Below are 27,023 nucleotides of genomic sequence, written 5' to 3'. Positions count from 1 at the left end.
CTTCTGCTCCATGAGCAGTTTTGGAATGAATTGAATCTGCAAATAACACAAGAGGCATAAATTTAACCAGGATTCCTTGGAAATAAATAGAAAATGTGATTCGTTTTTGCAGTCTTGAGTTAAAGTTTACAAATCTTCTGTGTAAGTAAAACAGACAGTATAAAGACATATGTATTTAAAGAATTTGGGATTCACCTGCGTTTGACTTGTCAAAACCACAAAAATACGACCTAAGAGAAAACTCAGTGTATTGATTTACTGAACCTCAAGATTTGGCATGCCTGCGCAAAACCCTATTGCATCATGTCCTCACCTGCGCCAAAAATAAAAGTTCCCAAACCTATAGGTGGGTGGAATCCAAAGAAACTGGTTTTCGAAACCACTGTTTGCACTCAACCGAATCAAGTTGAGCAAGAAGGCTGCAGGTATGTCTATGTAGGCTTTAATTAGCCAAAAGTTAGTTTTGTCTTTGCCAGTTTTGTCTTTGATCCTCACTTCTCCTCCTGAAGGCACGGCTCTTTGTTGGGTATAGCTCACTGCAATGTTTCATTCAAATGACCATTCTTATTACGTCAGCCTCGACATTGAGTCCTGGCGAAGTGTGTTTGTGCCAGCCCCTGGTTTTACAGTCATACTGCAAACTGATAAAACTTTTCCCTCTCTCAAAATACAAAACTGGTTTCAAAATTCAAATAGGGAAAATTAGACAAATAGTGTAATTTCATTTATTTAATTCAGGGAAGTAGCAATGTAAAGCCTTCACCCACAACTCAAATTTGCAATTGTGACTTAATTATTGTTTCAGTCTCCACTCCAAATTCTGCTCTTTAACCATTGGCTCCATCTCTCTCCCTCGCAATTGTTAAAGACTAAATCAGACTGTTGTAACCTTGGTGACACATTGACGCTGAGGTGAGCTTCTGATCACACATTGGGATCACACCATTGCTAAGGTGTCCTGTTTATATTTTGTAAGTTTGCCCAACTTCACCCCTGTCTCTGCTCATACGCTACTGAACCCTTGTCCCTGTCAATGTTGCCTGTGGACTTGACCATCCCAACATCCTCCTGGCTGGTCTCTCTTAATCCTCCTTTAGCATCCAAAATTCTGTTGGCAGTGTCTTAACTTGCTCATTTTCAAATCCGTCCATGGCCTTGCTCATCTCTACCTCACAATCTTCTGTAGCCTTGCAATCCTCCAAGATATCTGTGCTCCTCTAATCCTGAGTAATCCTGATTTTTAATTCCTCTACTATTGGTGCTGTGCCTTCATTTGCCAAAGCCTTGAGCTCAGGAATTTCCTCCCTCATTTTTTTCTGTCCCTCTACTTCTCTTTCCTCCTTTTAGAAACTTTGTAAAAATGAACTCTTTGACTAAGTTTGTGTTTGGTTGCCCTAAAATCAACTTATTTAGGTCAGGGTTTGATAATGCCCTGTGAAGCACTTTAGAATGTTTTTATTATTTTAAAGGTGCTATCTAAATGCAAGTTTTTTTTTATGGTTAGACTGATTCCAGAAATGTATTTAATTGCTGAGGAAGGACCTCATGACAACTTATTTTCAATTGGGCTGAATGCACTGTGGGAATATAAGCCATAGCTTACAATGCCACACCCATATATCTGAAGAACAAATGTATAGATATCTATATGGAGCCGTATAGAGAACCAGTTAATCAAATTAAGAATGAATATAGTGCTGTCCTGCAATGTAACTTAACTTATTCTTTTTCACCAAAAAAAGAAGCTACACAGTGAATCTCTTATTCAGTCAACTTTATTGATGGCTTACCTGTTCAAGATTTGTCAAAATAGAATAGTGGGATTTAATCTTGTTCAAAGTACCGGCTCCAGTATCTTCATCGGGAGGGGGCAGGGAGGGTTTGGCACGGGGTAGGGGTGGTGCAGTGGGGGGGGTGGTATGGTGGAGGGGTGGCATGGCAGGGGGATGGGGGGACAGGGGCAGGGATAGCGTGGCCGGGGGGTGGCACGGTGGGGAGGGCTGCAGCACGGCAGTGGGGAGGGGGTGCGTGGGTGCCAGAGGGGCAAGGTGGGGGAGGTGGTATTGGGTGTGGACTGGGGGGTTTGGCAGGTTTGGTGGAATAAAATTGTACCAGTGAGGAAGTGATGCCAGGTGATACGTCAAGCATGAGCGTGTTTTTTTTCAATTGTGGGACATGGGCATCACTGGCCAGCAGGCATTTATTGCACACCCCTAGCTAATGTGCCACCTTCTTCTTTATAGGCCAATGAGGAGGTTGCCAGGTGTCATGGTAGATACTGAGAGGATGTTTCTCCCTTGTGGGAGAATCTAGAATTAGTGGGGAGAGGGAGCGGGCGTGGTTTCAGAACAATGGGTCATTCATTAATGGAATTAAGAGGAATTTGTTTTCTCATAGCGTCATTCAGCTTTAGAATTTTCGACTTGTTTGTGGGGGGAATCTTGCAGAACATTGTCTCTTCAGATGTTGCCTCAATCTACTTTTTTCCACCATATACTGCAATGCCATTTCCTCCTCCTTCTTCATTATAATTGCATGCAAACAAATGCCCTTTGGAATTCCCTTATCTAGTGCTCAGAATCTCTTAGATTGCAGGGGCAGTGGGAGGGAGGGGCATGGGGGGGATGCTGTTGTGGGTGCAATATTCCCAGTGACATCTGAGCTTGGGGCCTCAAAGCTGTTAGCAACAGGTTAACAATCCTTGATCTGTACATCAAAAACCAAACATTTTTTTGAACAGCGATGCAGTTAACTTGTATGTTAATAAAGCAGCGTAATACTATATTACAGGTGTACTAAGTGTTAATAGGTAAGAAGTGTGAGAGTTAGCAGATAGAGAAATAACCTAGTACTTGTAGACTACAGCTAACTTAGATTTACATTATTCTAATATAAGTAGACCTAGGCCTATGTAGGTACAGTAGTTCTGAAAGCTGAAAATATCTGAATACCAAAACACAATTGGCTCCCAAGGGTTTTGGATAAAGGATCCGCAGCCTATGGTACCTTCAGGCTTCAAGTTCCAAAGTAAAATGGTACAGCCAACTGAAACTGCAAACTAAACTGCCTCTTTTATTTTCTTCTGTTACATTTGATGCAATGGGAGTCTATTGGGATCGATTGACTCCAATGTGATGAGTCCCAATATTAATTTATGCAGTATTAGGAATTATGCGAATGAACATCTCGTCAGTTTGGGGACTATAGCATAGCTGTCATGGACAGACATTTGGCAGAAACAAATGCTGTCTTGGCAACTTGAAGTACAAATAGGTTGGAGGAATGATTCAGTCAAGAGATATTTAATATACGCAATTTACTTCCTTATGTTTGTCAAGATTTTAAATTGGTTATAACTCTTCAAATAATACTCTTTTCTTTAAAGGATGTGAATGTCCAAAATATTTCCTAACTCCACATTACATTTATACTTCTTGAACCATGAAAATGTTTAATGGCATAATAAGAATATTCTAATTGCATCATGTTGAATCACACAAAGGAATTTTTCTAAATGAACAAATGACATAGATTGTTCAATCAGCATTGTTAATAGACATATCACAGTAAAAGATGGAGATTAATGTCTAGAGTAGAATGCTGCAGGCACAGTTAAAATATATAAATCTGAAGTCATGCAAATAGCAATAATGAGCCTTGCCCATTGAATGATTTATTTATTCCACTCCTTTTTGTTTCATATCGTCAATGCATTTTTCTGTATTTGGTGTGTTACTATGAAAGTTTCAACACATCTATCACGACAAATGGTATCAGTGAATGAATGATGTGAAGTTATAGAAATTCTTTTGTGAGACCCTTAACTTGTATTGTACATAAGAATGTATCTTGGATCCAGGGAGATTGTCACATGTTGATAGGCACTTCAATTTCTACTGCCCAATGTTAAGTATTACAAGCTATTACTGTGCTTTGTTGGCTAATGCCAAAGGCATTTTATTAAAATTTTCGTAAAGGAGCTTTCTATGTTTTAAATTTTTAAATAGTAAGAAGATTTTATTTCCCCCAAAGTGTCCAGTTAAAATTGTCGTAGGAGAAATTTCACCTGTTAAATATTGTTTTAGGCTCGGATAACTTGAACCCAATAGTAGTTGCACCTTTGTGCCTTATTTTGTGATCATAAAGTTGTCAGTTCCCCACCCATTGAATCATTACAGGTATGTCAATAATGTTTTCGGAAGTGCTGAAGTATAGAATATCAAATTCCAAAAGTGGTAATTTACTGACGTGCCATAAATACTTTTAAAAGGTACAGCTGGAAAATTACTCTTTGCACTTTAACATTCACCAGCTGTAAATAAGCTGCTGACCTTGTTACTGGAAATGACGGGTTTGTTGGCAAGATTTCAGCAGAGCCGGAGTGGTTTGCAAAATGTTCTTTTTTTTTAATTCTACAGATGTCTGGTCAGGTCCACACTGGGTCCATTTATCAATTCTTTCTGGGACATAATAGGAAAACAGAGACCATGGCAAAGATAATATAGAACCAGATCAACATTCAGATTATGTTCAGTACAGTTACATTTCCTTTCTTATTTCCGGCTTCGAAAAAGGGTGCTGGCAGCCCATTAATCCATAAATAAATCAGTTATGTGGGGAAACATATTCAGTGGGCACAACATTTTAAAAGTCTTCAGATGAAGCAAATTCCATGAATGAATAATAGGCATCATTCAACAGTTCTAATTTGCCTTTCCTGATGATTCTGGTAACAGAATGGAATATGTAGAAGACTGATAAGAAGGTAAATGAGCTAATCCATTGCCAGAAGTGTCTACAAAGGAAGTAAGAAGCTGTCAAAGAGTCTGCCTCATTTCAGCAATCCTGTGGTGAGTAATTAAAATTGTACTTTAAACATTATACATAAACTACCTTGGTTTTGCTGCAGCTGAATGCACCTTAAAATAATAAAGTAAACCAAACTAATTATTTGAGTTACTCCTACTCTAAACCAAGTGAGTAATTTGTATTTAGACTTGTTGGAGAATGTAGAGGCAGTAGGAATGAACTTTAACATATTGCTTTTCTGGTTTGGTTTCTCTGATCAATTGGGTGAGTTTCTGTTTGAAGTTATTATCACTATAGACAATAGCTTAGTCTTGCTGATTAAAATATGCCCGTATTAGATGAGTATAAATATAAGATTAAGTAGCAGCAAAAGCAGAGCGATGTTGCAATTTTTGTCCATCCCTTTTAAACCATTTGATTATAATAATTTGAATTAATTTTAAGTGTTTTCTTAATTCAAGTGTTTAAATGTTAGCAGTAAGTCTTATCTGTCGAATATATAGATTCATTATGACATTGATGATATGGTCCATTTGTCTGTGGATAGGTTTATGGATGAAATGGGATTGGTTTAGATTAGTGGGTTAGTGTTGTTTTTTTTTTAAAAGCTGGTCGGCGCAACATCGTGGGCCGAAGGGCCTGTTCTGCGCTGTAATGTTCTATGTTCTATGTTCTATGTCTTATTCCTGGTTAAAATTGTGAGATTATCAGCAGTTTGGTTTGAAGTTGCTTTAAGATGCTACCTGGTGATGAGAATTAGTACTTCCATTTAATTTTGCCTTTGATTTGGAAGTCCAATCAACTTTTGAATAAATATGTAGCTAGTCCATGATATAAAGAGTGTTATTATTTTTGCCCTCATCCGCACAATCTTCCCATAAACAGATAGCCTACCTCTGAATAAGGAAAGATTTGGAGAATAATGTATTTTTTAAAGAAGAGATTGATTCTTGAACATTAATTCATATGGCCTTTTAGTTCAGAGGTGGAGAAATTAGGTGGTTAGCATTGCTGCCTCAGAGCGCCAGGGACCTGGGTTCAATTGTGGCCTTGGGTCACATTGTACATTCTCCCTGTGCCTGTGTGGGTTTCCTCCAGGTACTCTGGTTTCCTCTCGCACTTCAAAGATGTGCGGTGTAGGTTAATTGGCCATGCTGAATTGCCATTTTAGTGTCAGGGGGACTGGCAGGGTAAACGCGTGAGATTGTGGAGATATTGCTTGGGTGGGATTGTTGTCAGTGATGGCTCAATGGGCTGAATGGTCTCCTTCTGCACTGTATGGAGTCTGTGAACACATCAGTTCTTTTCCTTCTGTCATGAGTGATATTTCTGCAAACAGATAAAAGTGCATCTAATCATTTTATTTGGTGGGTAAATAACTAATTTTGCATTACATCTTTTGGAATGTTTTCTGGCATGTTTTAAACAGTCTTAGTGAGCTTCCTGTTTTAAAATTTATTGATGCTGCACTTCAAAATAAATCATCCCTGTCTCTGCATTCCCTGTTCGCTCATCAGAACCTTTTACGCTTTGGTCAGAACTTGCCTTCCTCTTGGGCCTTCTTGCCTATTCTTGTGAAAGTGCTAACTAGTTCTGAGATGATAGTGACATATGCATTGGCTCAAGGTACCATATTCAAAAAATGAAATTCGTCATGTGTGAACCTGCTCAATAAGATTTCCCAGGCTATTAGAACATCAAATTAGAAGGGAGGTGATATATCAATGTCATGACTGATCATGCATTTCCAAACCTCTCACTGGAGAAGGGATCACTGAATAGAGATCAGGGATGATACTGTGGTTGACTTTGCTCTTCTCCGCACCAGGGGCACAATTAATTATAACAGCGCTGCCGCTACTTCATAAAAGAATTAACTGAACAATCAGACATGGAACTTACTGTATGTTTTAGCTGCATGTTGCTGTCACCCAAAGGAAGGGCTTAATTTAGATTTTTATTTTATTAACTCACCATTCTGATGTCATGATGGGGAGTGGCTGGTGTTAGACTGGGGTAGGCATAATAAGTAGTTTGACAACACCAGGTTAAAGCCCAACAGGTTTATTTGGTAGTGCAAGCTTTCAGTGCACTGCTTCATCATCAGGTGAGTGCAGGATTTGTTTCACAAACAAAGCATGATGTCAACACCATGCTGATGCTGCAGCAGTGTCTGATGCCAGCAGCTAGTTGTAAGATTTGGGGATTTTTTTTTTGTCTCTGAGCTGTGAGCAGAAAGACCTTTCTTGTCTGTTGTCTACACTTCTTGTGCTCTATCAAGGAGGCTGGATTTTGACTTAGTTCCAAACAGATTCCACAGTCGATGACAATAGTTACTTTTGGTGCATTTTGCTGGGAAAAAGTCCATTTTTTTTTTCTGCAGCACAGATAGCAGCATTTTGGATGTTGTGCAGTGGTTGGAGTAGATAAAGTGTTTGCACATGGTGGGGCTGAGACTTATCTGGAACAATAGATCATTAAAGTGCATGAAAGGAAATGACCAACTTAAATATGTAGACATGATATGGAGATGCTGGTGTTGGACTAGGGTGGGAACAATAAGAAGTCTCACAACACCAGGTTAAAGTCCAATAGGTTTATTTGGAATCACGAGCTTCATCTGATGAATGAGCAATGCTCCAAAAGCTCGTGATTCCAAATAAACCTGTTGGACTTTAACCTGGTGTTGTGAGACTTCTTACTGTAATATGTAGAGCCATTGGTAGATATGTGAATGATATACATTGAAGGTAGCGCATAGACAGACAAGGTAGGACTTTCTGGCTGCACTCGCCCCAAGGCTGGAAATTCCCGCCTGTGGTCAATAGACCTTTGTATGGTCCGTCCCTGCCTGCTACGATTCCTGTGGTAGGTGGAATGGGAAATTCCGTTCATAGTGTTGAGTCTCTGAGCCTGCCTCATAGTCGTATTGCAAATTAGTATCATCGTCCCCTCTCCCTCCCTGTCAGGGTGGGAAATTATCCTTTAATTATTTTGAAATCCTTAATCAACATCCTGCAATCTGAAGTTTCCTCGAGGAAAATAGCTAAGCTCTTTCAGCTGGAGTTATTTGGAATTGTAACTAGTAGGGAGGACCAGGGTTAGCAAATGGATACAGTGTATTTTTAAAAAGTATTCAATAAGCAGTGGAAGAGGTTAAAGTTTATTTATTAGTCACAAGTAGGCTTACATTAATACTGCAATGAAGTTACTGTGAAAATCCCCCAGTCACCACACTCCAGTGCCTGTTCAGGTACACTGAGGGAGAATTTAGCATAGCCAATTCACATAACCAGCATGTCCTTTGGACTGTGGGAGGAAACTGGGGCACCCGGAGGAAACCCATGCCGACACAGGAAAATATGCAGACTCTGCTCAGACGGTGACCCAAGCCAGGAATCGAACCAGGTCCCTGGCGCTGTGTGGCAGCAGTGCTCATCACTATGCCACTGTTTCACCCCTGTGCTTTAGGTTACTGCACAAGACTAGGTCTTATGGAATTGGTGGTAACATACCAATATGAATTGAGGATTAGTTAGCTAACAGAAAAGAGAGGAGAATAATAAACTAGGCACCTTTTGATTGATCGGCTGTAACGAGCAGCATACCACAGGATCAGTGTTTCAGTCCCAGCTATTTACGATCTATATCAGTGACTTTGTGTTGTCGGCAAATTTAGATACAATGCATCTAAGTAGGAGAGTAAGCTATGAGAAGGATGCAAACAAACTGCAAAGGATTTGGACAAGTTAACTGAGTGGGATAGAACATTACAGTATAATACGAAGGAATGTGAAGTTATCCACTTTGTCAAAAAGACAAAAGCAGAAATAATATATTTTAAAAAGTAAAAGAGCAACAACAACTTTCTGTTATATCTGAATATAAGAAATAGGAGCAGAAGTTGGCCATTTGGCCCTGGAGCCTGCTTCGCCATTCAATAAGGTTATGGTTGATTGGTTTGTATTTTTAGTTGTTCAATCCCATCCATCCCTTATATGGTACCTTTAATGCAATACGATGTCCTAAGGTATCTCACGAGTGGATTCACAGTTAACACCAATCCACTGAAGAGGATTTCAGAACTGGTGATGAAAACCTGGTCAGTGATGTAGGATTTAAGGAACATCTAAAAGCAGGAAAGATAAGTAGAGTGCATTAGGGAGGAAATTCTAAAACTGAGATTCTTGGTGAGAGATTGTAAAATATTGGTATTCAAGGATCTTGGTATTGTTGCACACAAATCACGTAAGGTTAACATGCTGTTACAGCAAACAATTAGGAAAGCAAGTGGTATGTTAGCCATTATTACAAATACAATGCAATATTTGAGTAGGCATATTAGTAATTGAATAGGGCTTTGATAAGACCATACCTGACATACTGTATACAGTTTTGGTTTCCTTACTTAAGAAAAGACGAAGGATTGGTCTATGAGGAGGGATTGAGTAAAGGGTGTAAACACAATTCACAAAATAATGTTTAGAATGTGAGTCTTTACAGGTAATCAAGTCTTAAAGATACAGACAAATGTGAGTGGAGAGAGGGTTAGGCACAGGTTAAAGAGATGTGTATTGTCTCCAGACAAGACCGTTAATGAGATTTTGCAAGCCCAGGCAAGTCGTGCGGGTTACAAATAGTGTGACATGAAGCCAAAATCCCGGTAGAGACTGTGATCATGTGTGCGGAACTTGGCTTTGTAAATTGAATTTGTGTCTTTGTGCCCTGTTTGTGAACAGAGTTCCCACTTACCTGATGAAGGAGCAGCACTCCGAAAGCTAGTGGCTTGTGCTACCAAATAAACCTGTTGGACTTTATCCTGGTGTTGTGAGACTTCTTAGAAGAAATGGCACAGGGAATGGTGGTGGGAATCTCAGAATCAGCCCTCTCAAAGTGCTTTTGGTCACATCAGCTTCCACAAGTTAATTGGGGGGAAGTGAGGGGCACACTGACATGCACAACGTGTTCATCTCAGCATTGTAAATGGCTTTTACCTGAAATTTGGCTTGTCGGTCTCTGGTTTGGGGTTAAGGTGTGTGGGGTTTTCTATATATTGTACTTGGTCTGATGTATTGAATCCCATGAACGTTTGGGCTCTTTGAGTACAGCACAGTAGAGGATTGCTCACCACCATAAGCAACATTTCTTCAGACAAAATGACAGTGCAGGGGCTGCTGGAAATAATACCCCTCTCCAAGGTAACTGGTGGTACTAGAGGAGTTGAAATAACACTGATGCCTGATGATGATCTACATAATGGCAGAAGCAGGGTGAGGGGGGAGGGAGGGGGAATTGTTTCGCTTAATGATGTGTAGAATTATTTGAAGCAAAGTATTGTTAACCTTTTAATTAAACTGTGTTTCCTTCTGGATGAGCTCTGCAGGAAAATTTAAATAAGCTTGGCCTGTGCTGCTTTTTGTTAACCTAAGTAAACTAATCAAAGCATGGTCTGTGTGCATGCGTGTGTGAGGGGGAGGTGAACTGGTGGAATGGGGCGGGTGGATCGGCCGAGAAGAGTCCAACTAGTCCTTCCATCACCTAAGTAGCATATTATTAAAGTTGACCATAAATTTCTTGACATTAATTGCATGTAATTACTTTTGTTACAATGGCTTCGTTTGATGTTTCCTTACTGACATTGTAATCCATTTTTCATTTAATAACATGTCACTGTGTTGTTTCTTCTGCATTCCAAATTGCTTTCTTTCTTCTGGCAAGTACTGTGTTTGTAAACTGTCAGTTATGGTTTAATAACTTGATAGAAAATGGAAGTTTGAAGAGACTGTCTTAATTGAATAGGTATGTTTGATCATATACTGTTACAGCTATGATTACTGAAGTGAAGCTTTGATCACAGATGTTTGTCTTAAGTGATTACCAGATAATATTTTTCTGCTTCAGCTTGAGTAGAGATTGATTATATTATACACTATAAAGTCTGGCCTATAACTACTATTTACAAATATAGAAGGAAACACTGGGTAAATTAAGCTTTGAGTTTGGACAACTTAATTTTTTTTTTGCTGTATTATCACCCCCTGGCTGACATTCCTATCCCAAAAGTGCTTTTGGTAAGAGCACCTGGGAAAAGTAGACCTGGGACCTTGCACTCAGAAGTGATCCTCGAACCTTGCACTCAGCTGGAAGAAGTGCTCCTTAGACTTTGTGTGCAGCTGTCCCCATATTGTAGGACGTACAGTGAGTAGGCAGCAAAGCAGCATTAAAATCTCTATGCTGTTTTGCTGCTGTTTTTTGACAACACTAGAAGGGCTTCACAACTGGTAGCCAATACTGCAGGCCTCTGCTTAGTTTTCTACTTCTTTTATCTTGGCACAAGATTCAGTCAAGGGTTCATCCTGCCCCTCTGGTGAACCAGGCTTAGGATAATAATCTGAATACAGAAATACTGCGGTCAAGCCAGGTGGAGAAAATTTCAAATGTATTGAGCTTTTGGCTCGGTGGGCAGAAGGGAATGCTGCAGGCAAAACATCCTAATTATGGCAGAATATGCCCATTTTGTTTTAAAGGAACAGATGTATCTGATTCAAGGTAAATGTATTGGGTTATGTACTTTGCAACACCATTTAAAGCAGGTCAAATGATCTGAATGGAAACGCCATTTTAAAGGTTTACAGCATGGAAACAGGCCCTTCGGCCCAACTTGTCCATGCTGCCCTTATTTTTAAACCCCTAAGCTAATCCCAATTGCCCGCATTTGGCCCATATAACTCCATACCCATCGTACCCCTGTAACTACCTAAATGCTTTTTAAAAGATAAAATTGTACCAGCGTCTACTACTACCTCTGGCAGCTTGTTCCAGACACTCACTACTCTCTGTGTGAAAAAATTGCTCCTCTGAACACTTCTGTATCTCTCCCTTCTCACCTTAAACCTATGCCCTCTAGTTTTAGACTCCCCTACATTTGGGAAAAGATATTGACTATCTACCTTGTCAATGCTCCTCATTATTTTATAGACCTCAATAAGGTCATCCCTCAGCCTCCTACACTCCAGAGAAAAATATCCCAGTCTGTTCAGCCTCTCCTTACAACTCGAAACTTAAACTCCCTTGTAGCCAAATATATCACTGGCTGGATTGTGAGGCTTGCTTCTTCTCCTTCCTCAAGATTGAAATAAAAGTTTAATTTGGATAGTATTATTTTTGCAAATAATTAATTTGTGCATCTAATCCCTTCTCTTGTACATCTTACTATACAATAGCAAGATATCTGGTTTTAGCTTGCATTAAAGTAATAAAAACTGCCATCTGTTCATCTGAGGGAACATGTCCAGTGAGGCATCGGTCCTTCTTCAATCAGAAAGGCGGTGATTATCTTTCTTTTCTGATTTGAATGTCAAATTGCTCCTTCGTTCACATTCCAATAACTGCATGTGAGTGTCAAGATGCATTTGGTGTTTTATTTAGTGTGATAAAGCTGTATTTCCAATACTTCCATTTTAATTAGAAGCTAAAGCCAGATTAGGTTTTCAGGTCTGTACAGACTATGGTCGATTTCACCAGTTGCGTAGTGGTAAATTTGGAGGTGCAGGAGCTTTAAGAAAATGTGTTGACTGTATCACTTCAAAATCTACCACTACCTCTTCCTTTGTATGACATATTTGAGTCCCCAGATGTCAGTAAAACTGCTTTTGAAGTGAAAATCGTAAGTGGCAGTAGATACTTTGGGGGCAATTCTCCCCAAAAATATCTCAAGTGCTGAATTGGTGGGAAAAATGGTGTAATTCATGATTTTTTTTTTTGTCCATTGAGAGTTCTCCCACACTGTGCAATGCAGAGGTCACAATCGTGAATATCATTAAAAGCTTGGGGGGTGGGGTGGGGCCTATTCACGCCTGAGTCTGACAGTTCTGGGTCGCTGTGCTTGCGCAGTGGCTTTCAACTGTCAGCCTGAGGCCCCCGCAATGCTACTCCCCCGAGTCCCCACATGGCCCAATCATGATTCTCACAGACATTCCCAGGCCAGCCCCAACCTCCCCGGTCTCATCCCTGGAGCGCCCTGATCTTCAGCCACTGCCTGCCCCAACAGTGGCAAACACCTCTCTCGCTGGGAGGCAGACCCTCCCACCCCCTACCCAATAGGAGGCATAGACCCTGGCAGACTGCCCACTCCAATCACTGTCCTCCCTCCAGTCTTTACTGATCCTCATCCGGAGTGGCAGCGGTACTCTCCATCTCCACCGATAAGCCCTGCCCACAATAGGCCCTACCCCCTTGGCACTGCCCTGTAGGCCTCAACCCTTGCCACTATACAATGCCCAGTGGGCAGTGCCAATGTGCCTAGTGGGCATGGGCACTTTGCCCCTTGGGCAATGCCAGGGCCCCAGGCTGGCATTGCCAGAGTGCCCATGCCCGGGGGGGGCACCACCCCATGCCACAAGACCCCCTGGGGGCTCCGATTGCTCCTTCTTCACTCCAGCAGGGTCTCCCACTAGTTACCTGAAAGTGGGAAGCTACTTGAAAGCCCAATGGAGTGAGATTGTGCTGGCGGAGTGGGAGATGCCATCATGCCTGGAGAATTCAGTCCCTGGCCTGATAATCATAAGAACATAAGAAATAGGAGCAGGAGTAGGCCATCTAGCCCCTCGAGCCTGCCCCGCCATTCAATAAGATCATGGCTGATCTGTCGTGGCTCAGTTCCATGTTCCTGCCCTCTCCCCATAACCCTTAATCCCCTTGCCTATCAAAAACCCATCAACCCGCGTCTTAAAAATATTGAGCACAATATTAATCACAATAATATAATCACATTATAATCAAATTATAATCAAAAATATTAATCACATTTAAACAACATTAAAAATAGATTATACCTAGTCTTCCCATCGGTTTCCAGCCTCGTCCTAATCGTGCCTGCTTTCCGTGGTGGGAGATACGCATTAGTGGATTGGAATGGGAGAACCATCCCCTTTCCTTTCAAAACCCATGATATTTTGAAACATATAGCCAGAATTTCATTAAGCAACAATTTAATTATTTGATCAAACCTATTAAAACATGAATTACACAAAGCTTTACTTTCTTATAACTGGAGAATGGTATGTAGCAGACACACTGCTTTTCTAGATTCATGTTAATAACCTAGACCTGGGTGTGCAGGGCAGACTTTTAAAATTTTCAAATGATGCAAGAGTTGAAAGTATTGTGAATTGTGAGGGAGGTACAGCTGGACATCAAGAGGAAATAGAGAGGATGTTGAAATGGGCAGACACATGGCAGATGAAACTTATTGTAGAGCAATGTGAAAGTGTACATTTTGATCAGAAGGACACAAAGGGGTCACAGAAGATAAAGGAAGGAGCAGAGGGACCTGGGCATATATCAATCACTGAAGGTGGCTGGGCTGGTGGAGAAAGCAATGAAAAAGATTATACTGAATCTTGGGTTTTATAAATAGAGACACAGAATATAAAGGCAAGTAAGTTATGAAGCTTCATAAAACATTGGTTCAGTCTCTATGGGAAGGAAGTGAAGGTTTTAAAAAGGGTTCAGAAAAGATTTTTGAGAATGTTTCTGAGAATGACAGACTTCAGCTATGTGGATGGATTGGTGAGGCTGGGGTTATTCCCCTTGGAGAAACAAAGGTAGAGAGGAGATTTGTCAAAATGATTAACGGCCTGGACAGAGTGAATGGGGAGAAACTGTTCCCATTGGCAGTGGTTGAGAACTCTAAGATGATTGAGAAATGAACCAGAGGCGACATGAGGAAAAACTTCATCATACAACAAGTGGTTTGGGTCTGGAATACACTGCCTAAGCATGTGATGGAAATCGATTGAATTGCAGTTTTCAGAAGGGAATCAGATAACTATTTGAAGAGAAAAGGTTTTACGAAGCTATGGGGAAAAGGTCGAGGAGTGAGGTTAACTGCATTGCTGTTGTAGAGAACTGGCACAAAGAGAATGTGATGAATGGTTACAGCACAGGAGCCATTCTGTAATGCTGATACATATAACGAACTTGACAAACACATGAACAAGAAGAAGCTGATGATGTGATTAAGAAGGGTAGGAGGAGACTTTGTGGAACATAAACACCAATACAGATGAGGTGGGCCAAATGGCCTGTCTCTGTGTGGTAAATACCATGTAAAGATTCCAGTAAGGAATACAAATATTATATTGCATTTCATATTCTCAGGGCATCAAAGCCAATGAATTAATGTTCAGTAGCAAATGCACCAGCATGTTAGTGATTGTAATAAATCAAGGGTGCTTGATGAGACTAAAGAACAAAAGGCTTAATTGCCAATGAACAAATAACTACATTTACAACAGGTTCAGACAGAATAACTATTTGACCGTATACTACTCCTTCCTGGCTCCAACTGCTGATCCTCCCCCAACCCGGGATACATGTCTTTGCACTTGGTTGGCTCAGCTTCCTGCTCTGACATTCCATAACGCCTGACCTGACCACGTGGCCATTGGGGGCAGTTCCTTAAAGTGGCCACACTACCACACACTTTCATCCCACTTGCCCCTGACCCCAAACTCCAGAAGTGACCTAAGGAGGAAACAGAAAGAAAACATTATTAAAATAAGCAATAATTTACAAAAAGAACATCAGAGAAACCCCTGTGGCAACTTGTCATAAGTTTTGTCGATCCAATGACTTTCAAACTCTAGTAGAGTGTTTCAACTCTGAGCTAGGTTCGTCTGAAAATGAACAATCAAATTGGCTCAAGCAAAAGCCAAACTCATCAATCCAGAGTTTGATTCTCCCTCGGTAGTTACTGTATTCTCAGTTACTACAAACCACTCGTTGCTCTGGTTCCACACTTATACCTGAGATTTCTGTAGCCAATCCTGGTGGATCTAATGTTCTGGTGGAGTCTCCTGTTTCAGACATTACTCTCCTCTTTAGGTGGTCTATGTGTTTCTTGATGTGGCAACCTTTCATTTCTACGATTTAGGAGTCCTTTCCAGAATGGCACCAGCTACCTATGCTGGTCCTACTGCAGCATTTCTGACCACGATTAAATCCTCAACCAGGAAAATTCAGTTGTTTTTCTTTGAGACATGATTTTCTTGCTGAGAGGTTTGCCTAGCCTCCAGCATTCCTGCAAAATCTGGGAATACCATATCCAAATGTGTCCTTAAACAGACATTAGCAACTCGGCTAGCATGATCCCTGTGATCACGTTTGACTTTGTGTTATGCAAACAGCAAAAATATGTCTATCTAACAAATCTACTGACTTGTTTCTTCATTGAAGCCCTGAAAGTTTGCACAGCATGTTGTGCTAACCCATTTGAGGTTGGGTGGTAACTCCTTCGCCATGAAGAATGTGCCATTGTCTGACACTAAGACCTCCAGAATCACAAGAATGGCAAAGATTTTTTTTCTCAGTTTACCAACGGTGGCAGCTGCTGTTGTGGATTTGATCAACTGGACATCCAGCCACTTTGAGTGTGTGTCCATTAATATTAGAAACGTTTAGCCCCTAAATGGTCCTGTAAAGTTGATATGTCTCCTTACCCAGGGTCTGCCTGGCCACTCTCAAGGAAGCATTTAGCCAGTGGTGGCAAAGTCAATTGAGCTTAACAACTGGGGCATTGACTAACCATCCTTTCTATTTCTCAATTAAGCCCTGGACATGACATGTAACTTCTGGATAGTGATTTCATTCTGCTTTAACCTGGATGTGAGTCGTACAGCTCTTGCAACAAGGCAATGTTCCATGGGGCGGAACTATAACCCTAGCCCCCCACAACAACACCTTGTCTTCACAGGTTATCTCCATCCTCTTTTTATTGGTAGGGTTTAAGCAGCTCTGACTTCTCATATCGCCAGCCTGGCATGATCATTTTCTTCACCTTTGAAAACACTGGGTCTCTTTCTGTCCACATCCTTCTCTGTTTTGTTGAGACCAGCACTACTACTTGTGGAATAGGTGATGATGACACTCTGTGATGGGGGCAACCCTGCTGAGCACATCTGCATTAGATAGCTCCGTTCGTGGGCGATGCTGAAAAGTAAATTTGTACGCGGCCAATAAGAGAGTCCACCTCTGCACTCTTGCCAAAGCTATTGGTGGCATGGCTTATCTTCCCTGAATAAGCCCAGCAATGGCTTGTGGTCTGAAAGTATTGTAATGTTTTTTCTTGCATCTGACAGTGTCCTTGAGGCAAAGCTAATTGGCCTTTCTGCTCCATTAGGCATTCTGTGGGATGTACTGCTCCTACTACATACAGTGATGCATCGCAAGTTACCACCAAGGGTTTTGTTGGATCATCGTGCACCAATAATGCCAATGACTGCAGAGCCTGTTTTTATGAATGCCTCTCTCTGGCCTTCTTTCCCCCCCTCCAACATTGATGATCCTCCCCCGACCTGGGATTATGTGCCCTTGCACTCAATTGACTCAATTTCCTGCTTCAACACTCCATAGGGTTATGAGCACAAGGCCCTTTGGGATTGCTGCCTCAAAAGGGCTACACTACTACACAGAGATTGATGTTTCTTTTGATCCTGGGAACCTTGTGTTTCAAAGACTCTGAAATGCCATTTAAAAGTTGAGTAAACAGCACCTGGTGGGAGAGTCACTTTTCAGCCATCTGGACACAGTGTCATGTCCATTGCGATTGATCTTACAGGAGTTTTGCCTGAATGCTTTTGGAGCTGGCTTCAAGGACACTAGTGTTTGTGTGATGCCCCCCCATTGAATCTGAAGGATGCAGTAGAAGCATCGCTGATGGAATTTCTCAAGCGTTCTTATGTGTCACTTCACAGTCCACCTCCCACTGGAGTAGAGGAATGTGGTGACAACAACTTTTTAAAACTTCTTTCATGGGTCCTGGGAGTCATTGGCTTGGCCAGCACTTTTCTTGCCCATCCTTAACTGCCCTCAATGCTGATTGTCGAGAAAGTCAACTTGTAATTGCACCATAAAGACCAAGAGGGCTCAGATTAAAATTCCCAGATTGTTGTGTTGTCTGAAACAGGCTACCACTCCTCACAGTATTTCTGGTGAAGGAGGGTAAAATGTGATTGTTAAATTTATCAAGCCTTCACAAATATAATATATATGTATGCTACATAGCAAAAAGAACGACAATGTACTCTTACACTTCAGTGATATATTCACAGAAAAGTGAAATTGTCAATCAAGGATAATTTTAACTCTACAAGATCAGGATTTTTAATCTACATAGTTTATCAATATATGTTGCTGCAATCATTTTATTTATTGTTTAAATTGGCATCAACCTTTTCCTGATGTGGAACACATACAAATTTCTCTACTGGATTCAGTTTGTTTTCTGAAAAATCCTTTTTATTCAGTTATTTAGTCATGGAATGTGGGCATTGCTGGCAGAGTTACTATTTATTTCCCGTCTCCAGTGGTTTTTAAAAGGTGACGAGGCAGGGGAAAATTATCATGACTGAATCCTCTGCCCAAATTGCTAGTTGTGCTTTATTCCTATTATACATCTTTGTAGTGGCTTGCTAGATCATCTCAGAGTTAACAACCTTGATTTGAGTCCGACACTACACATAGGCCAGAACAGTTAAGTATTACACTGTGCCTTCTCAGAGAGTTGGGTTTGTATGACAACTTCAGCTAAATTAATTCTAATTTTCAGCTTGGTCTGCTCTTGAATCTTGAAAGAACTGCACTGTTCCAAAACATGTGTTAAATAACAATAACAAAACTGAACGTATTGATGAGGCAGAGCAAGATGCTTGCCTTGCATTGGATTTGCGACAATGCAGCTGAGGGCCAGTAAGAGTAAGCATAACCATAAACTCACAGACAGTTTTATTATTGCCATCTATATGAAATAATGGAGCCTGTGTCTTATGACATAATTTTCCATCAACCAGTTTAGCATGGATTAACAAAACCCATTTGTCATTTAATTCTAGGTGTTATTTCCATTCACTAATAATTAAGCTTATTTCATACCACATACATTTCAAAACATTGCTTATAGCCGTAATAATGACCTTCCTCACACTAAACCTAGTTATGAAATGTCCTATCATGAACACACTGGCCTTGAACAGACAGGATCATTCATTGGATCCTTTGAACTTGTTTGTCAGCATTTCTACAAATGTTTTATCACGTGCTTAGTCAAACTCCAAAAAAAATCCGTCTGTTATTTTTAAAAATTCTTTATTTAACTTTTAGTTTTATTACTGATTTTGGTCAAAGTTGGTTTATAACAGTTCTTTATAGTTTGGCTCACTAAATACTGTCAGGCCAATAAACAATGATCTGCATGAAGTGTCTTGAGGCAACAGTGTGTGCCAATGTATTACTGTTGCCATACTGCTGTCCACGTGTAAGAGTGAATTCTATGGCCCATTTGTGTGCGGCCCTAATGCTGGAATCCAGATTTGGGCACACTCTGACTCAATGAAACAGCTCTACTGTGAGTTATTTAGGAAACAGGTAAAATAAACAACAAGGGCATAGAAAATGTCAACATCATGGAACTAAATCTGTCTAGTTTCAAGTTCTAAAGATTTTATGTTGTATATTTTTATATGAATTTCTGGACATAATATTGAAATGGAAGTCATGACTGATTCTTCAATTGAAAAATATGTTTGCTTGACATGAGGCCTTGACTACCATGCATTCCAAATGTATCTATCTAGAATGGACTTTGTTTTGTGAGTGACTTTCATAGAATTCCTACAGGGCAGAAGGAGGCCATTTGGCCCATTGAGTCTGCACTGACAACAGTTCCATCCAGGCTCCATCCCCATAATCCCACATATTTACACTGCTAATACCCCAAGACTAAGGGTCAATTTACCATGGCCAATTGACCTAACCAGAACATCTTTGTCTATTGTCTTTGTCCAACAGTCCCCCATCAGATCAAAACTAATTTGATTGATTACTCAGATGTGAAAACTAATTTAATTTCCTTTAATTTTTAAATTTATTTCTACTATTTCAAGGGTGTGGGTATTGTTGGCTAGACCAGCATTCAGTGCCTGTCCCTAACTACCCTCAAGGAGATGAGCCATCTTCTTGTATTGCTGCAGTCCATGTGGTGTTAAACCATTCAGGTGAAAATAACTCGTATTGTTTCATTGCTATTGATCCAGCCTCTAAAATATTGGAGTGGATTTTCCAGCCACGCTCGTCCTGAAACCAGGAAATCCTGCTCGCAGTCAGCGGATCTTTCCCATGGTCTGTCCCTCACCTGCTCCGATTCCTGTGGCGGGCGAAAGGGGAAAATTTGTTTCATTAAGTCCTTCCTCTCAGTACGTCTGAGATTCAATAAGATCTCTTTCAACTTGTGTTACTGTTTTATCCTAATTCAAGTAGGGTTTTGCCTGAATCAGATGATTGTAAGCCAGCCTTTAAGTCCATAAAACTCTTCCTAAGTGACTTCTGCATCCAAGGGAGTTCAGAATTGGAAACCATCTGTCAAGCTTGTAGAAATAAAAACATCAAAAATACTGAACAGGGTAGAAAACAATCCTTGAGAAAGATACCACTGGTCTCCTCTAACACCTTTGTTCATTGGCAATCAAATTTCCTTAAGGATATAAGTTTATTTATTTTCAGTGTCAAATGCTATCAGAATAAAGACAGTAGTTCAAGAGAAGCTGTACACAACATCATTTTGAAATAAACCAACTTCTGGGAAATTTAAAAAGAAGTTATATTTTTTCAAAGGGGCAGCTGATGACCCTTTAGACCTCGCCTTTTTCAATAGCAGGATAAGGAACATTTCAGTATTCCAGTCATCTGTTTTAAATTAGGTACAGTTCTATGCAATTTATATATGTCTGGAAGAAGGATAACAGTGCTGATATATTTTGGATAATTTGTTAAAGCTATTGAATAGAGAAGTTTTTCTTTGAATTAGTATACATTGTCCAGAACAAATTAACTAATTTTGATTAGTTAAAAAACATTGAAGGATATTAAAGCTTGATGGTTAACAGTCGACACAGTCAGACACTATAATTGTGTAGGTATTTGTAAGTTTGACTCCTAGACAACACATGAAATGTGCTTTAAATTCACAAGGGCTGTATTTAGTGGAGTCACTCATGGAAGGCAGGTGTTTACAGGTGAATCCAAACCTGAAGGGGTGCATTACATTACTGGAGGATGAGCAAGAAGGAAATGTCTTACAAAACCACAAGTTTTGGAAACGTACAAATTAATTTGTTCTCTTCGCTACAAGTCACGTATTGAACGGGTTAAGGTTATTCTCAAATGATTTTGCTTCTACTTAGAGGAAGCCATAAATAAGCATAAGGAAGCAAATGCTTCAATGTGAAACTCTAAGCCTCATCAGCATTGATAAATTATTCAAAAATGTAATTTAATTATAAATGCCCTAATGAAATTTTGTGCTAAGTCATCCCTAATTCTGTTACATCAGAGTAATGCCATTGGGGGATCGTGGCTTAAAGGGCTGGGTTTATGTCATTGATCCGCGGTTAATTCTGTGCAGTGTGACTGATTGAAGAAGATAGAAGTTATGAATGGTTAGTAGTAAAATGGGGAAATACCAGTTAGTATACATTCTCTGGTGTGCTGTCAGACAAAATACAGAGGACATAAAAAGGGATAAAAACCATCCCAATCTCATCTTTTGAATTGTCTGACAGGTGGGATTCGCTAGTTCACTTGCAATGCCTATGAGTTGGATATTATTCACAGAACCATTTTTGTTTGAACAAATGGAACTATAGTGTGACTTTAATCACTTTCTATTAGTGTGGAGGTAAGTCCTCAATATCATCTGTCGTTTCAAATATAGATTGTTTCTGCCTCTGATCTGAAGCAGACTGCCAAAAATTGAACTTAGTTATTGGACAAGTGTATTGATATTTTTGTATCTGGCGAATTGATTCATTAGTACAAAAACTAGTAAATTACATCCCCGATGGTAGTTGACTTTCTCTTTTGTTTTTATATATTATGGCAGTGGGAAGATATTTTCCAATAGTTTGGTTTAACATTTTTAATCAATGGATTTATGAGTCTTTATCATTACTGCCAAAGTTGTGCTTCTGTGGTTTACTGGTATAGCTTATAAGTCAATTTGAACAAACTGCTTTCTATCTAAAGCATGGGATATTACCTATATGATATTGTAGATTAAAAAAATTGCAATCTAGATAGCTTTAGCGGACATCAAAATATCTTTTAAAATACATAATCAATACTCATCGCTAATAAATGGGATCTTAATGCTGTTCTGAGCATTTCTGCATAATGAGAACCCATGAAAGAGTTAATTGTATGGCTGCTTTTCTTTTTCCTTTCACTTGATGTAAGCTAAAGCTGCCTGTATACATTCTGCTTGGCTTTCATTGTAACTCGTTTTAACTTTCTATTATGAAGTCTGTTGTGTTACGGTCTTGTACGACTATATCGCGCCTTGCGCTTTTGTTCTGGTGTCATGGTATTGATGGTCCTGAATTGAAGAAGCAGCATGAAAAAGGTTACAAGACCAACAAAGCACAGGCTCTTGCCCATATTTGCAATGCATCAGCAAATTTGCATTTGTTGTAAATTTGCAGCTGACACACAGCTAACTGTTTTACAGTTGTTTATTCTGCTTGTAGTTCACATAAAAACTTTCTACATTTTGTCATCTGGTTTGTACTGAACATTAAAACATGAGTTTGACATTGTGGCAATGTCGTACTGTCTACTTTGGAGTCTAAACATTTGAAACAATGGTTCTGAAGTGACTAATTTTTCTCCAAGACGTGTACAGTTGCTAGGCAGACGTTGTACTTTGCACCTTGCACCAGATGCCTTTTCATTTACTTAGATTATTGGAAGTAAGTGATTCAAAGTTAACGACACGTTAAACTAGCAAGCATCATTTAAATAAAAAGAGACATTTCATTAAATTTTCTTCATCCTAGATATGGAGAGTGAAGAGCTACTCTACTCTCTGTTCTCTTGCCTTCTCCCTCCATCCTGAAACTAAACCCCTTACTTGTAATGCTATTCTGTGGGCAAGAACCTGATATTACTCTTGGTGGCACACAATTCTATTTATTTGTCAATGGGATGTGTGTCACTGGCAAGGCAATTATGGCTAATTCCTACTTGCCCTTCAGCTAGTGAGCTGCCTTCTTGAATTGCTACATTCCTTATGACTAGAGTTCTCACAGCACTATTGGGAAGGGAACGAACTTTACACTCCTAGGGGATGGCTAAAACATAACATGTTGTGGGCAACTACGCAGTGGTTGGAATTATAGGAAACAAATGTTGCCTCCTTTTGGAAACTGGCAATAAACAGGGGTAGTGAAAAGCATTCCAAAGTTGCAAATCAGCATGCAAATGATGCTCTTTCAGGATTTGTGTTGAACAAAGCGTACGCCTGTGAGTGCACAATACCTGGATCAATAAATGATTGCTTCATCCACAGCCAGCATTTCTGGCTGCATCATTTACAAATGTTCAACAGCCACAGTAACATTTGTTTGGACAATGCTGTTGCATTGAAACATAGCTTCTCGCGCAGACCAATGGGACAGAAGTGAAGGCTTCGTATACTAGCTTGTCACTTCCTGCCCATCAAATTTAAGGTAAACAGAATGAAGCATTGCATCACAGACAGAACTTTTGGTGGTCTCAAGAAATGATTTTCTTGCTTTAACTATGATGTAAGCGTTTGCCAAATGGGAATGAATGAGAATCTTAAAATCAAAGAACATTGCGGAGCTGGAGCCAATGAACGTCAGCCAGTGTAGAGTTGCACAAAGTTCTTCAACTCTACGCTGGCTGACGTTCATTGGCTCCAGCTCCGCAATGTTCTTTGATTTTAAGATTCCCGTTCATTCTTACAGATCCTTCCATGACCTCACATCTCCTCATCTCTGTAAACTCCTCCAGCTCTAAGTGCTCATCCAATTCTGGCCTCTTCAGCAATCCCCTTTTTCATCACTCTGCCATTGGTGGCTGTACCTTCAGCTGCTTGGAACCTGAACTCTTGAATACCCTCTGCAAATATTGTAGTCTCTCTTCCTTTCTCTCTTCCTTCTTTAAGACGCTTCATAAAAACGTACCTGTCTGAGAAAACCTTTGGTAACCAGTCCCAATATCTCCTTATGTGTCTCAGTGCCAAATGTTGTTTCATAACACTCCTGTGAAATGCTTCAGGCCAATGCAAACCACAATGTAACTGCATGTTGCTGTTGAAATCTAATTTCAAGAACAAATTAACTCATGTTCAGAATGATTCCAGTTGATGTCTATAGCATGAACTCATTGAGAAGAAGAGGCTTCAATCTGAACTGTTCCTTATGCAAGGAACAAAATATTCCCCAAATGGCTGACCTGGCAGTAGATGAGAAATGGTGAATATTAAGAATAGGCAGCTATCTATTTTTGTCTGGCAATTTTATTGCTGAAGTGATAGATTTTAATTCCTGGAATATGAAATCTTTATTAATAACTAAATTTAACTTTCTGTTTTTGTCAAATCAGCAACCCTTTCCAACAGTTTGATGCCCTGTGCCTCACGCAGTGCATAGTTAGCAAAGAGAGTGACTTTGAGATATTTTTCGTGTATACAATATGGTCTTCCTTCATAAAACCTTATTTACAACTTTGCACCCATGATCGATGCCCAAGAATTAGCAATATCACTGGTCAAAAGTGGATTTAGCAACTGAGGACTTTCCTATCATTCAGAGGTAATAGCAGAGGAATCATTGGCATTCCCTGTTGCATTGGTATCAGTGATGTGGAGATGCCAACATTGGACTGAGCTGGGACAGGAAAAAGTCTCACAATACCAGATTTAAGTCCAACAGGTTTATTTGGTATCACAAGCTTTCAGAGCGCTGCTCCTTCATCAGGTGAGTAGAGCATTGGGTTCACAAACAGGGCATATATGGACAAAGACTCAATTGTAAGATAATGGTTGGAATGTGAGTCTGTACAGGTAATCAAGTCTTTACAGGTACAGACAATTAGTAGGACTTTGCAAGCCCGGGCCAGATGATGGATGTTATCCGTAGTGTGATATGAACTCAAGATCCCGGTTGAGGCCATTCTCATGCATGCGGAACTTAGCTATCGGTTTCTGTTTGGCGATTCTGCGTTGTTCCGCACACATGAAGTTGGCCTCAACCAGGATCTTGGTTTCATATTACACTACGTGTGAACCCTATTTGGCCTGAGCTTGCAAAATCCTACTAACTGTCCTGGCTTGAAACAATTCAGGTCTCTTTAACCTGTGATTAAACTTCTCTCCACTTGCATTGTCTGTACCTGTAAAGACTTGATGTCCTGTAAGGACTCGCATTCCAATCATTATCTTACAATTGAGTCGTTTTGTATATAAGCCCTGATTTAGTATTGGCACTGGGATTTGCTCAGAAACAGGGTAAATGTAAGGGAAAACAGTGGATGAGGGAATGGGTTGGCTTGAGTTGATACGAAATTGGCATGGGTTTATAACAGGCTATGGGAATGATTGAATGTATATGGGTTAGCATGGAGTGAATGAGAGGTCATGGAGGATAGGTAAAGTGGCAATGGCTTAGCACGAATGGGGCATGGGAAGTATTTGGGGATGTGATGAGTGAGATCCAGACAGCTATTTTGTTTTCCCGTAGCTTCAACAAAACGCTCAGAAAATCCCAGTCTTTTGCCCAGTCTGCCCCCATACCTGGAAGCCTCCGAACTCTCTCCAGGGCCATCATGGCTCCCATTTTCATCTTCCTGGCCTCCCACCCTGAAACAACAATCCAAACTTCTAATGTGGTGGTTAATTTTTACTCGGCACCATCCACCCCCTACCACCTTGGAATTCGAGGTGATTGCATAAAATAAGGGACTGTGCCATATTTGTGGCATTTGTCCTGGATTCCAGATTGCCTCCATCCAGAATGCTGTTTGTCCCATGTTTTGCATTGGTGCATTTTATGCATGTGTAATATGCAGACTGGTGGCTTTCCCTCCTGTTCTCAGAGGTGCCAGCAACTGGTACAGAGCAAGGCTGTTACAACTCTGGTGGCTTTCATTCCCCATCCCCACCCAAACTCTTTTTTTCAAAATGTCCTTTAGATTTTTTGCCTGGTGCTGATCACCTTGACTGAAATGAAAATTCGAACTTCTTGGGCATTTCTGGGTCAGGTTTGTGGAGCCAGGAATTGTCCCAACTCTGCCCTCCTAACCCAAAAGAGAAAATTCAAATTAACAATCAATTCCTGCCTTCATATAGCTAAAAGTCAACAACCAAAATTCAATCTCTTAAATTGGAATTGCAAATAAATTGGATGGCGCAGTGATTTTAGCACTGCTGCCTCACAGTGCCAGAGACCCAGGTTCGATTTCTGTCTTGGATCACTCTGTGTGGAGTTTGCACTTTCTCCTCATGTCTGTAGGTTTCCTCCAGGTGCCTTGGTTTCTTCCCACAGTCCCAAGATGTGTAGGTTAGGTGGATTGGCCATGCTAAATTACCCCTTTGTGTCAGGGGGTCTAACTGGGGTAAAATGCATGGGGTTATGGGGATAGGGGCTGGGTGGGATTGTGGTTGGTGCAGACTTGATGGGCTAAATAGCTTCCTTCTGCACTGCAGGATTCTATGAAATACGAACTATGGACTGCAATTTTGTACAATGAAAACTAGCTGGGTTGAAGGAATCAAAATGAAAATGGCAATTCTGGATTGTAATGGGGAATAAAAGGATTAGACTTAAAGCTAAGTCAGAAATAAGTTGAAAATTGATCAGTACCAAACATGAATATAAATATTCAAATTTACATGTCAACACCAGAAAGCTTTTCCAATCCCAAACTGAATTAGGGCAGGCTATTTTTTTTTGAGTAATGGCAATTTCTTTGAAACAATCTCAATGCAATTGTTGATGAAACTAAAATGCACAATTAATTTTGCTTAAATTTCTTCAATATGGATGAATATGCAAGGTGCATTTTTGTGATAACTGGAAACTTTGAGGCAGATTCAGTTCTTAAAAAAAGGCTTAACTTTTAAAATAATGGTTTAAAAGCCAGCGATTTGGCTGCTGGACAAACTGTGCACCGTGGTAATTGCAATGGCAGTGATTGGAAAGGCATTCTGTTGTGTATTCCATCAGGTGATTTGCTGAATGATATTCAGAATCTAAGATTAACTTCCCAGAATAACATTTGTTGATCTGTTGGTTGATCATAAAACGTTATCAACATTTTACTCTTGAAAGATTTGGAAAGATAAGTTATATTTTAAC

General features: G+C 40.2%; 1 protein-coding gene across 2 annotated transcripts in view; it reads left to right on the top strand.

Moving 5' to 3' along the window:
- The first annotated feature begins 4,746 nt into the window (after positions 1 to 4,746).
- nckap5l (NCK-associated protein 5-like) overlaps positions 4,747 to 27,023 on the top strand; it is a 567,643-nt gene continuing 545,366 nt past the window's right edge. The window contains exon 1 of one of the 2 annotated variants that reach the window (XM_080199314.1): positions 4,747 to 4,850. The gene's annotated coding sequence lies outside the window, so the exon portion shown is untranslated. Of the gene's footprint in view, positions 4,851 to 21,490; positions 21,542 to 27,023 lie in introns of those variants that run through there. The other variant, XM_080199316.1, reaches the window with a different exon arrangement.

Source organism: Carcharhinus amblyrhynchos, chromosome 11 (genome assembly GCF_965287045.1).
Source record: "Carcharhinus amblyrhynchos chromosome 11, sCarAmb.v2.hapA, whole genome shotgun sequence".
In the NCBI taxonomy this organism is placed as follows: domain Eukaryota; kingdom Metazoa; phylum Chordata; class Chondrichthyes; order Carcharhiniformes; family Carcharhinidae; genus Carcharhinus; species Carcharhinus amblyrhynchos.
Note: the sequence above shows the minus strand (reverse complement) of the source record. Positions and strands in the feature narration are given on the sequence as shown.